This window comes from Mobula hypostoma, chromosome 2 (genome assembly GCF_963921235.1).
Source record: "Mobula hypostoma chromosome 2, sMobHyp1.1, whole genome shotgun sequence".
Classification (NCBI taxonomy): Eukaryota; Metazoa; Chordata; class Chondrichthyes; order Myliobatiformes; family Myliobatidae; genus Mobula; species Mobula hypostoma.
In genome coordinates, this window is record NC_086098.1 from 109,789,024 (window position 1) to 109,804,882 (window position 15,859).

Below are 15,859 nucleotides of genomic sequence, written 5' to 3' on the forward strand. Positions count from 1 at the left end.
GAAGTCTGTATTATCCAGAACAGGGTGACCTTCCAAACCCCCACTGATGACTACTAAGCAACACATCATTGTTGGAGGTCTACAGTTCCGCAAAGCAGGATAAAACGAGGGTGGGAGTTTGTTAGGAATGGTGAAGGCACTCTTCTGGGTTGTGTGAAGAGGATGCACAGGGTTGAAACACTACAGAGCTTCTAATTGCCTCCAGCTTGCAAGGGTGAAGGGCTTATATGGGAGCGAATATATGTACAGACAACACACAGCTCACTGAAAGCCTCATTTTAACTCAGTCAGCAGACCTCCAGTTTGGTGGGAAGTCTAACCATCTGAAGCTCAATCCTTAAAGATTTTTAAACCCAGTCCTTTCTTAATAGACCTATTGCTTTTTGTCTGAGATATAGGAGGGAGCATTTCCTAGTAGTGTGGACACAGAAGTAAATGATGCCGTACGTGTCTTGCTATTACGAGGGGTGATTGATAAGTTCGTGGCGTAAGGTAGAAGGAGTCAGTTTTAGAAAACCTAGCACGTTTATTTTTCAACTTCGTCCCCTCCTACATTTACACACTTAGTCCAGCGGTCGTGGAGTATACGGATCTTGGGAGTGATTGATAAGTTTGTGGCCTAAGGAGGAAGGAGATGAGTTATACAGCTCTCCTTACATGCACATGCAGTTCAACTGAGTGAAAATGCCGAAAGTTTGAAGTTAATAACTCATCTCCTTCTACCTTAGGGCATGAACGTAGCAATTACCCCTGCTGTGGACCACTTCTGGAGGTCCAAGACGCCGACTTCTACAAAGAAGGGATCCGTATGCTCCACGACCGCTGGACTAAGTGTGTAAATGTAGGAGGGGACTATGTTGAAAACTAAATGTGCTAGGTTTTCGAAAATTGACTCCTTCTACCTTCGGCCACAAACTTATCAATCACCCCTCGTACTTAAGAGCTAGATGAAAACAAAATTTGAAAAAAAATCTTTCAGCATGGAGTAATTCTCTCTGTAGATTCAGGGTAATAATTGTAACTACGTCCTATAGCCCAGTCTGTGTATTTAAAACAAGCTTCTATGTTGCTTCCTGATTTTGCTTCAGGTGACTTATTTGATCAAGCCTATTGTTTCCAGTTAGTAAAATGTAAAACTAGGTCGAACTGTTTTTAACAATTGCACCACTCCATAAACATAACCGTTCTTACAGTGAATGGATTTCTGTGTGGGCAATTGGCAAGCACTGGTGATGCTAAGTTAGGATTGTCAGTCAAAATGGTAGGTAAATGCAATCTGTGGATTTTCCTCAGTCACCTCTGCTATACCACGCTGTGGTGAAGGAGCCATCTCATTCTTTCATGCCTCCCCACCCCAATGGCACTCTACTTTGTTTGATAGCCCAGATGAGGGTCATTTAATGTCCTGATGGGTGCACCATGAAACGCAGTGACAAATGCTGGTGTTGCTGCCTACTCTGGGCATGGTAAGCTAATCTAAATGGAGTGACAGCACAAATTCTGTTCCCCTGTGTGTGTGTGTGTGTGTGTGTGTGTGTGTGTGTGTGTGTGTGTGTGTTTGGGGGGTGGGTGGGATTGAAGCAATGCTTCGTTAGATATATTATCACCATGTGAGAAATTGATTCGATTTGATGCTTGACCTTGCGAGTACTTATTATTCAGACTCTGAGGGTCTGCACTGTGTGGGGGAAGTGCCAGAGAGTACTCTGCTTTTTCACATTTTACTGAAGATAAAAAGAGAATCGCAAAAGGAGGCAAGTTGCCAGTTATTGCATGGAGTATGATTATCACCGAATATATGGTTACTGACACAAGAGAAATGCAGAATAAATTTCATTACATTAGGTGAGTTGTCATGTTTTGGGCATGGCAGCTTCACACAAATTAAACGGCTGCTGTGATTAATCAGCTTATCCGTCTGTGTTTGGAAAGCCCAAAGTTTGCCTCAAATCAATGAATCGAGTGTTTTTTTTTGTTTCATGATTTTAATGTTTATTCTAGCATTTTTGAGCTATTTTATAGGAGAGGATATTTTGTTTTCCTTGTGGGGGATTCCAGAAGGAGAAGCTATGGTTTTATTTTTTTAAAAAGGATCAGCTAGTTAAGATTACGATAAAAGTTTGTTCTCTGAGAACTGTAAACATTTGGAATTCTGTACTTCAGAATGCATTGGAGGCAGAGTTGCTGACATGTATTCAAAAATTGAGGTAGATGTATTTTTGGGCTCTTTAGTAGTTGAGAGTTATAGAGAACAGGCAGGAAAGTGAAGTTGAACCACGGCTACATATGCTGTGACTTCTTGAACAGGCTTATGGACTCTGTGACTTGTCCAGCTCTCATTTCTTGTAATTCTAGGTGATTTGCATTGATACAGCACCTTCAGCCTCTCTCTGACCCTAGGTCATGTAGGCTTTTGTGCAATAATGTTGCTCTGCCAACAGCCAGTGTAGATTTAACACGCCCAGTAAAAAAATAATTGCATTATTATGAATATAGGAGCGCCTTACACATTAGTTAAAAAGTTTTGAGACAATGGATGAAAGAATTGGTCATTATTAATTCTGTGAGCAGAAGTGAGTATTATTTGTCAGTTTAAGGCTATAATCCACCAGTTTTCTTTTCTCACTTATCTGACCAAATCATAGAATTAAAAAGTAGATTGGAAAATTCCAATGAAGAAGAATTTGTTCTTGCTGAATTGGCTATTCGGCTGATAAAATCTTTTCAGGGAGATTCTTTTTTTGCAATGCTGACTTTTTTGGTTGTTTTGTTATCTTTTCTGGAAGTTATTGTTAAGTCATTGAGTTCAGGTGTTAGTGTAAATGGTTCTGGAGTAAAACTACACCAATCAGCCTGTGCTCCCCAACAACAAATATCTTCGAAGTGAGCAGAGGGAAGGGGCAGTAAAGGATGAACTATCAACAGGATTGCTGAAACTGTTGTGAATGAAATTTGATAGCTTAAAGCTCTTTCAAGAGATACCACTTCCAAATGACTTTTTGCAACTGGAAATAACTATAATTAAAGTAATTACCCTCACCAGTGGTGGACTCTTGACAGTTCTGATAATCAGATGTTTGGAAATTTATGTTTTGAAACTCCAGAAGCTAATTGAAAGAAAAATACGGGAGCCAGGGATGCTCGTGTGCTTAATTTTCTTGTCTTTTTGTGAGTGGTGCAAATATGATACATGCCATTCACCTGCTTTTTACCTTTAATCCATAACGAATTATGCAAACAACAAGGAATGCTTAATCAAACAATATATACAATATTACTTAAACAATGTATACAATATTATTAAATACACTACAGGAAGCAGTTCACAAGTATATAAATAATTGAAAATTATTTAATATTTAAAAAGCTAAATGGCAACAGAATAATGTTCTGTTAAACTGTTGTGCAGCATTAGAATTAACTAAGAATATAAGCAAATTAAGGAAGTAGCTTACCTTTCCAGTCAAAGTTAGTAATCCCTTTCAAATGAATGGGGGTATGTCATCTTCACTTGATGTGAAGCAGTGGAGTGTCTCCAGCCTTAGATTGGAGTGTTTTGAATCTACTCCAATTTGCCTATAGTCTCAACAGGTCAACAGCAGATGTCATTTCATTGGCTCTTCACTCAACCCCGGAACATCGGGACCATGAAGATGCATTCACTAGGAAGCTCTCCAATGACTACAACTTGGCCTTCAATACTATCATCCCTCAAAACTAATCAATAAACTTCACAACATTGGCCTGAATACCTCCTTGTGTAACTATATCCTCTCTTTCCTCACTTGCTGAACCCAGTCAGTTTGGATTGGCAACAACATTTCCTCCACAATCTCCATCAGCACAGGTACACCACAAGGCTGTGTGCTTTACTTACTTTATGTTTATGACTGTGAGGCTAAGCACTGATCCAATACCATATTTAAGTTGGCTGGTGACACCACTGTTTTTGGGTGAATCAGATGTGGTGACAAATCAGCATGTAGGAGGGAGACTGGTAATCTGGCTGAATGGTGCCACAACAACAAACCTCTCACTCAATGTCAGCAAGACCAGTGTCAAAAGGAGGAAACTGCAGGTCCATCAGTCAGTCCTTACTGGGGGTTCAGAGGTGGAAAGGGTCAGCAGTTTTAAAGTGCTCAGTGTTATTACAGAAGATCTGACCTGGATCCAGCATGTGCAAGGGTCATTATGAAGAAAGCACGGCAGCGCCTTTACATGGAAGTTTGTAAAGATATGGCATGTCATCTAAAACTTTGACTAACTTCTATAGACATATGGTGGAGAGTGTATTAACTGAATTATGGTTGCATTTGTCCTAGTATGGAAATACAAATGTTCTTGAAATGGAAAATCCCACAAAAAGTAGTGGGTATGGCCCAGTCCAACAGGAGTAAAGCCTTCTCCACCACTGAGCACGTCCACACAGAACACTGTCGCAGGAACACAGCATCTGTTATCAAGGACCCCCCCCCCCCCGCCCCATCATCCAGGTCATGCTCTATTCTCATTGCTGCCATCAGGAAGGAGGTACAAGAGCCTCAGGACCCACACCACCAGGTTCAGGAACAGTTAATGCCCCTCAACCAACAGGCTCTTGAACCAGTGAGGATAACTTCACTCAATTTCACTCTCCCCATCACTGAACTGTTCCCAGATCCTGTGCAATCACTTTCAAGGACTCTTTATCTCATGTTCTGATTATTTATTGCTTGCTAGCTCATCCATCCATCCCTCCCTCCCCACCATTTTCTATTTTCACGGTTTCTTGTCTTTTACACATTGGTTGATTGTCAGTCCTGTTGGGTGTGGTCTTTCATTGATTCTATTGTGTTTCTTGTATTTACTGCAAATGCCTGCAAGAAATCTATGGGGACATCTATGTACTTTGTTAATAAATTTACCTTTTACTTTAAACTTCCATTGGGGATGTTTGTGCTCCGGTTATCAGCTAATGACAAATCCAGTGGAAGGGTAAATTCAGCTGCTCTGTGTTCTGATTGCTGGCTTGTTTCTGACGTGCACATTGCAATACACAGGTCTACAAGGAAGAAAATTGAGCTGACCAGGGAAGAGATCCATTATTTTCTACGGAGCCTCCAAGAAAAGACGTGTAGTACGGGCTGAGATTTCTTGTTATTGTTCTCCCCATCAGTACTGGGAAAGGTTATGGATGAAGAGGTTTTAAAATGCAGTGAACAGAAAGTAGGGAGAGAGAAGTAAAGTGAAAACTTGTGAGAAGGTGGAAAGCAAATGAGATTACATCTGCAAGAATGCTAGAAGATAGTAATGGGGCAAGTAACGACCAGAGATTCATTTAGAGGAAGTACAAATAGAATAAACTGAATCATTATCTAACATCTCCAAAGGAAAATTACTGAGGATTAATTAATTTTGAACTTATGAGTATTTCCAGTAATTTTTAGTTTTACATTTCATTTTTCTCACATCTGAGTATTTTGATTTGTCATCCGTCATCTTGTCTTTGAAGTGATTGTTAAAAATTTTGTGGTAGGCATAGTTCATTCCTGTTCTATGTGAAGCCATGTGAGTTTGAGAGAGTATTAGCTAGACCCCCCCATCAATGTTCCCTCTAATTTGTAATGACCAGGGTGTGCAAAAATCCTGTGCTGTGCAATTTTTTTGCCTGGTGATAACAAGATGCGCGCACTGAATTTTATATATAGAGTTTGATCGTTTTTGCTCTCGTTTTTCTGCACTCTCACAAAACGTACATGGCAGGCCTGTAGTGGGTAATGAAGGATTTTCTCGCCGGAGTTTGCACACTGTTCATAGGTGATTTGCTTGCTAAATGACACTTTAAAAAGTCAAGTTTCCAAATATCGCTGTACTTCTTCCCACTTGCAAATTCTCCAGCAACTTTTGCATCATGACACTACACACAAGTAACACTAGTTTCTGTATTGTACATTAATATTTCTTGTAGCTGCACCTTGCTGACCTCAAGAGCTTCCAGTGTAGCAGTTTCTACTGTTCCATTATGCCTTTCCACTTTAAATGAACTAGCAGTTCTTTTGTGCTTCACGCCCTTTGCTTCTTGGGAATTCAACAGTGAATCAATAATTTCTTCAATAAAGCAGTATAAGTAAGCTAGTTCTAAAATCTGCAGACAAATCATCACAAACTCCAGGTTATCAACACTGTCCACATCAGAAACCAGAAAAGGAAATGTGATTGTGTACGATCGTGAAACATACTTAACGTGACAACGAAGTAGCGGGTGATAACTATTTGTGCGCAGTTTTATCCCTTTGTGTGCACACACCTTAGAGGGAAGATGGGAACATTGCACCCCACCCCCCCACAATGAAAGTTGTGCAGCACCAGGACAGGACAACGTAATTGTGTACTGTATGATACAATGCCAATTTAATAAAAGATGATGAATTAAAAAGAAGAAATTACTGCAAGTTCTGTGATGTCTGTAACTTTCCTTCACATCCTCTGTTCCTGCCTTGTTAATGCACGAAGATCCTTGTGAATGTGCTATGGCATGCTTGCAGGCTGAGCCCAGTACTAGGAATGTGGCTTAGATAATTTCTCTTTAACCTGTTTACCCTTCCACCATTATTTACCCTTAGCAACTACTCCTCTCAACCCTCCACAAATCTCATCCATATCACTATCCTGACAGTTGCCAATCACACTAACTCCTCTTCACACAGATGAGCTTGATTTTTCTTCCAGGAAACTATTTCTTTATATCTCCCCTTCCTTTTACACTTGCCTCTTTCAGCGCACCATATGTACAAAATGTTCAGCATAAACTGGGCAAGGAGGAACACACACATACCCACCCACCCACCCACCCCTTCACATTGGTGGACCTGGTATTTTGGGCCTCCAATGCTCAACAAGATAGCAGCAGTGGGGCCTTGATGCCAAAGAACTTCTAGAGCAGTATGCTTCCCTGAACCAGAAGATTCAAGGTTTGAAATTGTGTGTTGTCAGTCTTCAGTACACACGTGTAAAGGAGAACAAAATGGTTGTTATTCTGGATCTGATGCAGCATTAAAAAAAGCAGTAAGCAGAGAATACAATAGGTCCTGTAACGGGGGGCGGGGAACAAAAAGTGCTGAGGGACTGATGTGGATGTAGTGATGGTGGTGGGGTGGGTTAATGGATGGAAGTGTTGATCGGCCTGACATTTTGGGGAAAGTGACTGCTTTTGAGTACAGTGGCCCTGGTGGGATACTGCACAGCCTCTTCCCTGATGAGAATGCGACAAATAGTCCATAAGCAGGGTGAGTAGGATCCTTCGTGATATTGCTGCCTGCTTTCCGGCACCTTTTTGTATATACGTTCTTGATTGTAGATAGATTGGTGCCGGTGATGCATTGGACAGTTCCCTGTCCACCACAGAGCATGTTAGGGTGCTCTCTACTGCGCATCTGTCGAAGGTTGTGAGTACTAATGTGCATAATCCAGCTCACTCCAACCTCCTCAGAAAGTAGAGGCATCGGGGAGTTTTCTTGACAGTGTGGAGGGTGTATTCTGAGACCATGAGAGGTTGTGTGAGATGTGTACTCCCAGAAGTTGGAAACTGCTTGCAACTTCCACTACTTTGCCGCCAATGTGAGGGTGTGTGTGTGTTGTGGATTATCCTGAAGTCTGTAACCATCTCCTTTGGCTTGTTGATACCGAGGAAGAAGTTACTTGCCTGGCACCAGGCCTCAGGCTCTTCCACCTCCTCTCTCTCAGCTGTCCCATCGTTGCTGTTGATCAGCCAACTTGACGATGTGACTGCTTGGGTGTTTGGCCGAGCGGTGGGCTCAGCACACAGCCTGTGTTGAGAGCAATGGGGAGGGAGGAGTGGTTGTGCGTACTGACTCTCTGAGGTCTGTTGGTTAGGAAGTCCAACACCCAGTTGCACAGGGGTGTATTGAGACCGAGGAGTAGGAGCTTGCTCACCATGGTTTGTAGGACAATTGTGGTAAATGCTGAACTGAAGTCCAGAAACAGAATTCGTTAATAAGTGTCCTTGTTTTCTAGGTATGTCAGGGTTAGGTGTGTGACAGATGCTATTGCATCTGTCGTAGAGCTGTTCTGTCGGAAAGCATGTTGGTGAGTGCCCAGTGTGGCATGAATAGAGGTTTTGATATGACATAACTTAAAACTTCACAGCTGCTGTGGTAGTATTTAATTACTTTGGTATCATTCATCTTCTCCGTAAGTGGTGGCCATTACACCTGAGTTACAAACTGTGACAGATATCCAGACTGTACTCAAGCTCTCAAAGATGCTAGAAAGAGAGATCAAAATCAATGTTCAGCAAATCGGATAGCATCATCTGAGCCCATCTGAGAGAAACCACAAATAGCTTGAAGGCTAAGATAGTCTTATTACCTGAAATCTGCTGCATTCAAGATAAAAAGAGACTCGGGGCCAAATTAAAGTAATAAAGGCTATGTACAGTGTATCACCTCAGCTGTGGACGGTACTGCAGTGCTTGGTTCCAATAGGACAGGATGAACACCACTTCAAGCACTAACCCAGCCCCTTTCTGCTGAAGGGTTTTGGCACAAAATATCAACTGTACTATTTTTTTCATAGATGCTGCCTGGCCTGCTGAGTTCCTCCAGCATTTTGTGTGTGTTGCTTGGACTTCCAGCATCTGCAGATTTTCTGTTTGTGATTGGCCGTTTTAACACTGTTTTCTGACTCAGATTCAGAATTCTTTGGATTAACATGAGAAGCTGAAAGATTGCAAATGAGCCCTGGCTGGAATTTCAAATAAACGTCATCACAGTGTGTACACACTCGAGTCGCAGATGCTGGAAATTTGCCTTAAGTAGACTTAGTTGGCAAAAGCTGTTTTTGCAGCCGTCACTCTTCATTGTTTTGGGCTCTTGTGAAGCTGCAATTGATATGTAAATGAATGTGACAGTCGTACCAGTGGGAGTTCCTGGTAAGTAATGCTTTGTGGCTGTCCGCTATGAAAGAGACATTTTAGGTTGAGGTCTTCTGATCGTACGGGTCCCTTCCTTGTGGTGGCTGTAGAATAAACCTGGATGTTCAGATGTGCATGGCTGTTTGCTATGCTGGAGGAGCTGTGACTGTAAGTACTAGTTGTACTTTACCCTTTCCGGTCATGTTAAATTGATGATAACCAGTATGTTCAGATCATAGAACAACGACAGAATGGGACAAGGCTTCCCTCGCAGTCCCTCCTTCTCTGGTGAACAATACTTGACCTCATGCTTAGGCGGGCTCTTGTTTTGGACTCCACAAACATCTTAAGTGTTAACAAATTAAAAATAAATTAGCTGCAGTTCAGAGGCTTATTGTCAAAACAAACCGTGCATGCACACCGCACGCACACGTGCGCAGACACGCTGATGCTAGTTATAAGCTGTTAGTGCAGCTTTTTTAGGATCTATTGATTGATGGAAGTAGATTCTAGAAAGAGAATCCCATTAATTATATTTACTAGTTTTTCCTGTGTCAAATCTAGGAATTGGAGGTATGTGCCAGGTGGCAGGGAGCAGGTTCAGCACAAAGGCCAGTCGGGAGCAGTGAACAATGCAGTACTATGAGTTCAGACTGCTGTGAGAACACTTTTCAGTTAGGTGCTGAAAATCTCCTGCTGTGCACGCTGACCTACAGTGTGTTTTTTTGTGTGTATTTGAATCCAATTTTGTAATGTTGAATGCCAATTTAACCATTGACGTGCTGAAATCTCTTGGGATTATAGGAGAAATCAACAGTGTTCTTGTCGGGCCCTTTTTAAATTGCTTCAGTTTACTCAGCTTCTTTTTTTGAAAATCTGTGGTACCGAAACGTTTGTAAGCAAGATCTTCTGCTTCCTTGAGGGTGGGTGGGGAAGGCAAGCATCTGAAAACAGAAGGGAGGGAGGGACGTGAACCAAGTGAATGCACAATGAGATAATGCAGACGGCAGTTTGTGCAGTGGAGCAATATGGAACACTGATGAATTTATTGCTAATCCAGTGACAAGTCAGCCGCATCAGAACTAAATAAATCCGTTTTGTTCTGGCTGAAAGCCACCATGTTCTCAAACAAGTGGCGACTGGAGAAAAGTCACATGTTTACAAAACTCCTGAAGAACTTTGCTTTTGTAAGGAGTTATTTCAATGCACTAGTTACTATTGTGAGGACTTTATTTCAGTGAAGTGTGTTGTAGTCATCTCAAACAATTGACTGACCAAACGTGCCTCATAGTGTAGCACTGAGGATTTTGATCTAATAAGAAAGCCTGTTTGGTTACTGGATTTGGATGAGTTCCTGCCAATAATGGTGGTATGTTGAACTGGTGCATTAATGGAAATGTCATCTTTCAGGCTATATGTTATGTTAAACTGAGACCTCCTTCAAGTGTGTGTGAAAGATCAAGTGACATTTGAAGAAGGCCAGGAAGTTTCCCCAATTTCCAAGTCACTACCCTTCTCTTTAGTCATTATCAAAGAAAGTTAGTTTGCTTTTCTTTTGTTTGTTGTCTATGTGACTTGTGTGCCAGTGGTTTGTAATCCAATCCACCCAATTCAACATCTGAAAATAAAAATTGTAAATCTGAGTAATACTGAGAAAATACCAAAAATGCTCAGCAACTCTGGTTCCATCTGCTGAAAGAGGAACATATCATTGATGTGCCATACTTTGGCCAGTTACACCCAATGACTCTACTTAAAGCCAATTCTGATGGTGTGTTTTTTTAATGAACGGGGTATTAACAATGAACAAGATATTTTGCTACCTTGGCAGTGCTTTTGCTGAGGATCCCCATGTGCACTGGCGGCACGGTAGCATAGCGGTTCGCATAAAGCTAGCGTCCAGGGATCAATTCCCACCACTATCTGTAAGGAGTTCTTACGTACTCCCTGTGATCGTGGGTTTTCGCTGGGTGCTCTGGTTTCTCCCCCATTCCAGATGCGCATGGGTTAGGAGGTTAATAGGTCATACGAGTGTAATTGGGTCATGTGGACTTTTTGGGCCAGATGGCCCTGTTTACCTGACCATTAAAAAATTAGTAAAGCAATGAGCCTCGAGAATGAATATTGACCTTCATCTGTTAATCCATCCCACAGGTCATAAACCTTGTTATCTATTATGCTAAATGAGATTGCAGATGCTAAAACCTGGAGCAACAAAAAATCGGCTGGAATTGTGAGTAGCATTTTATAGGAGGAAGGGAACTGTTGTTGTTTTGGTTTGAATCCCTGCATCAGGACTGAGTTCCTCCACGGGGTATTTGTTGTTCCACATTCCAGCATCTGCATCTCTTGTGTCTCCTTTGCACTACTTCACTGTGAAGTCTCTTCCAAGGCATGATGACGTTGAACAACTTATTCTCCTCTTCTAGACCTGGTGCAGCATTTCAACTCAAGACATTGACTTCTCCTTTCGTCGAACAATACTGCTTGACACACGGGGTTCCGAGCAGGTTGTATGCTTGTGAATATAGCAGTGAACAAGCAAGAAGATGTGTGCTGCTAGTAGATGGTACAGTTCCACTGCAGGAGTGTGAGAGTTGTGGGACAACGGTAGAGATTGAGTTGTTGTAGGTTTACATTGGCATCCCTCCATAACAAAATAGTCAGGACTGCTAAGAACATCAGATGTATTTGGGATAAAGAGTACCTGGTCCTTTCAGCACATTTTGGGTGTAACACTAGCATATATTGCTTAGTACACCCAGATATTTTGGATACATGTCCTTAAAATGAAATATGAAATCCCTATCTCTCTACACAGACTACTGCATGTTTCTGTCTTCATTTCTAATGTTTACTTATTGATTTTTTAGTTTAAGTGCAGCCTTTTCTGTAGCAGATTGATCTGTGCAATCACACTGCGCGCCAGGGACCTGGGTTCGGCCCTGCCTTGTGTGGAGTATTCATGTTCTTTCCAATGTGCCTCACTGGCTCCTGTCACAGACTGCTCCGGAGGCCAAGTCTTTGGGTACTTTCAAAGCAGAGGTTGATAGGTTCTTGATTTGTAAGGGTGTCAAAGGTTACAGGGAGAAGATAGGAGAATGGGGTTGGTGGGGGGAAGTAAAATGCTCGTGATCGAATGGTGGGGCAAACTCGATGGGTCAAATGGCCTAATTTTGCGACTATATCTTATGGTCTTGTATATGCAGTAAAATAATGCGCAGGGTAGCAACTGGGAAGATTCTGAATAGAGGGGTTCCCATTTCCATCCTCTTCTCGCCAGGTCTGACTGCAAGTGTTTCATATGGTAAGCAGATACTCTCTTTCTGTGGGAGTGATGCAAGTACCCATGAAGCATACATAAGTTGGGTAATTACTGCTGGAGGCTTTAGAAACCAAGAGGATCAATGTCTGAGCTCACTGGCAGACACAATCTCGCATTATTGCTGATCACTGTCCCTCACATTTTCAGGTCACATCTTCTGATTGTGCTTACCGAAACATGGCTGTCTAGAATGCATTCTTAGTGTGCATTAGTGCAGTAGAGATTAATTGATGGAAGAGTCTTTGGGGAAAACAAAGACTCCTATAGCTAACTCTTTTGTTCAATGTTAAATGAACTGCACTGAACCAAGACTGTTTCCCCCTTTTGGCATGATATGAAGGCAATAGGAAAAATAATGTACTTGTGCTAAAGTCACATTGAAAATGTAATCCGGATTTTTTTTTCATTTCATTCTCTCTCCCTTCTGTCTCCCTTCTTCCTAACCTTTCCCCTCACTGTAGCAATTTTTTTATCCTTCTTTTCATATTTTGCCCTTTCTGTCATTCTCTTATTGGGTTTTATGAAGAAGCAGCATTGGTTCAGTTCTGTGGTTGAGTCAGAGGCAAACGGTCTCTGGAAGCAGCAGGAACAGGGGACTACTGTACTTAGATGTTGTCATTACATTGGAATATTCATTAATGTCCTTCATGGGAACTGAGAATCTCTTAACTGATCAAGTTGTCATGGATATTTGGTAAGCTGGTTCCCAGAAACAGTTTTTCTGAACCTGGGCTAGTCAGATATTGAAAGGTGGGGCTTTATGTGGCCGTAAGACGCTACACCATGCTTGGAGTGAACAGTTTTTAAATAGTGTCAGTTGTGTGTGCCTGTGTTCAAAAAGCAGCAATTTTTGTCACTGATAGTTGGCGAAAAATAAGCAGTAAGACAATTCAGAACTGTGTGCTCACTATGGTTTCAAGCATTCAGGCTTGGAGATCCCAGAAACGGCCAGGAATGAAAATGAAGTTAATTCACTGGTTCAAGTTAGGAACCATAAAGAATTTGAAGGTATTGGCAATCATCTTGAATATTACAATGCAAATGAAGATTCGGAGGATCCAGTCATCAATAGCATTGTATGAAGACAGTCCATTATCTCCACTAGGTGTCTGTGCTGATTTCGTTCATTTACAGTCAATCAAATGAATGCGTACACTGTATGAATTTCTCTATCGATAACTATTAAAACCTAATATTCAGTTTTATAATCTGTAGAAAAAAATTGAAGTGCTGTTCTAGTTTTGTCTAGTCTCACACTGGCAGTGGAGTGTTATGTCACCTAGTCTAAACTAGTTCTTATCAATGTTGAGGAAGCCATATTGGTTGCAATGAATGCTGTAAACAAGGATGGAGAAAGTGCATGTGAATCTTCACCTGGCCTGGAGGAGCTATTTTGATCCCTCAGTGGTGCTGAGGAAGGAGGTGAAAGGTCAAGTATTGCACTTCCTGTGGTTGCAGGGGAAAGTGTTGGGGCAATGAAGGGTTGGAGGAGAGAAATGAACCAGAGAGTCACAGTAGTCCTCCAGAAAGCTGATAGGCACAGTGGGGGGCCGTGATAGTAACAGAGCTGTTGCAGCTGGCTGAAATGATTAAGGATTCAAAGTAAATTTATTATCAGAGTACATATATGTCACTATTTACTACTCTGAAATTCATTTTCTTGCAGGCATTTGCAGTAAAATAAAGAAACACAATAAATCACAGAGGCTGACAACAACCAGTGTGCAAAAGAAGACAAACTGTGCAAAGATTATTAATAATAAACAAGTAAGTAAATAAGTAATACTGAGAAAATAAGTTGTATTTTCTTGAAAGTGAGTCCATAGGTTGTGGAATCAGTTCCGTGTTGAGGCGAGTGATGGTGTCCATGCTGGTTCAGGAGCCTGATGGTTGAAGGGTAATAACTGTTTCTGAACCTGGTGCTGTTGCACCTAATGCCTTTTTCCCAGTGGCAACAGTGAGAAGAGAGAATGCCCTAGATGGTGGGGTCCTTGGTGATTGATGCTGCTTTCTTGTGACAGCACACCTTTTAGATGTGCTCAATGGCGGGAGGGATTTTCCTGTGACAGACTAGGCTGCATCTGCTACGGTTTGTAGGCTTTTCCATTCTTGGGCCTTGGTGTTTTCATTCCAGGCTGTGATGCAACCAGCCAGTATACTGTCTGCTGTGCTCAGTGCTGAGGCTGATGGGGTGAAAGATGTGGACCAGTGGAAAGCTTTTGTCTTGGCGTGAGTGTTGTTGGTGAGAGAAGTGGTCCAATTAATGGAGGAAATGCAAGTCAGGACCCTATTTTCCACAATAGTGGGGAGGCCACACTTCAGAGGCTGGACATTCTGGAACGGAGAACTGATGAGATGGAGATACTGAGAGAACTGGTAGGCTCCATGCATATATAGCTTTAATATACTGCTTTACCAGCATTGCTCATGGCTGAGAAAGCTACTGTAAATTACTTCAGTAATGGAAGTTTTGTTGATAGCTTTAACGTTCTGTCATTTGCTAAGGCAAGTTGCAACACAAAAGAGCCCACAGATGCTACGGTATTTATAATAACAAATGTTCAAGTTACACCTAGACCCAGCTAGAGGCAAAATAATTCCCATAATCCAGATACTTATGTGAGTCTGACTGATGTGACCGTCTCTCGATGGTGCCAAATGTTCTGGTTGCTTTAAACTAAATTCCAAACCATAGCATGTTGACTAATTTCCCAGCTATAGCCAGAACAAAATATTTAAAAGATGATAAGCATTCCCTGTTATGTGCTTCGCAAAATACTGAGTTGATGAAAATATATATTTGGACTGTTCAAGTTCCCAAAATTGCTTCAATCACACAGTGCTATTCAAAATATCAGATGCAGGTCATCGTGAATTATATCTTGTGTGGGAATAAAAATGATAGCAAGACTGTTTTGCAATGACTTCCTATTAATTGCACTATAAGTAAATTTGGCTATGCTGTTAAAAACAATGAAATGCACAGGTTTTATAATTACTAAGCCAAATATTGCAATGCACATCAGCACTCTGTATATAATAGCTTTCATGTTCACCATATTATGAACTGCTCTGCAAAGTTGGACAAAGTGATGACCTTTCCATAAGACTATAAGACATAGGAGCAGAAGTAGGCCATTCAACCCATCAAGTCTGCTCCGCCATTCCATCATGGTTGATCCTGGATCCCACTCAACCCCATACAGCTGCCTTCCCGCCATATCCTTTGATGTCCTGACTGATCAGGAAACGATCAACTTCAGCCTTAAATATATTCATGGACTTGGCCTCCACTGCAGTCTGTGGCAGAGCATTCCACAGATTTACTACTCTCTGGCTGAAAACAATTCCTCCTTACCTCTGCTATAAAGGGTCGCCCCTCAATTTGGAGGCTGTGTCCTCTAGTTCTGGATACCCCGACCATAGGTAATATTCTCTCCACATCCACTCTATCTAGTCCTTTCAACATTCAGTAGGTTTCAATGAGATCCCCCTGCATTCTTCTGAACTGCAGTGAGTACAGGCCCAAAGCTGCCAAATGCTCCTCATATGTTAACCCCTTCATTCCCAGAATCATCCTGTGATGATTACAGATCTTTTCTGAGATATGGGGCCAAAACTGT

The 15,859-nt window shown here is 41.7% G+C and overlaps 1 protein-coding gene across 14 annotated transcripts in view; it reads left to right on the plus strand.

The window, feature by feature from the left end:
- ankrd6b (ankyrin repeat domain 6b) overlaps positions 1-15,859 on the plus strand; it is a 198,001-nt gene that overhangs the window by 60,580 nt on the left and 121,562 nt on the right. For 12 of the 14 annotated variants that reach the window (XM_063040383.1, XM_063040384.1, XM_063040385.1 and 9 more), the window contains exon 2: positions 13,903-14,003. The gene's annotated coding sequence lies outside the window, so the exon portion shown is untranslated. Of the gene's footprint in view, positions 1-9,024; positions 9,080-10,021; positions 10,099-13,902; positions 14,004-15,859 lie in introns of those variants that run through there. The other 2 variants (XM_063040377.1, XM_063040380.1) reach the window with 2 other exon arrangements.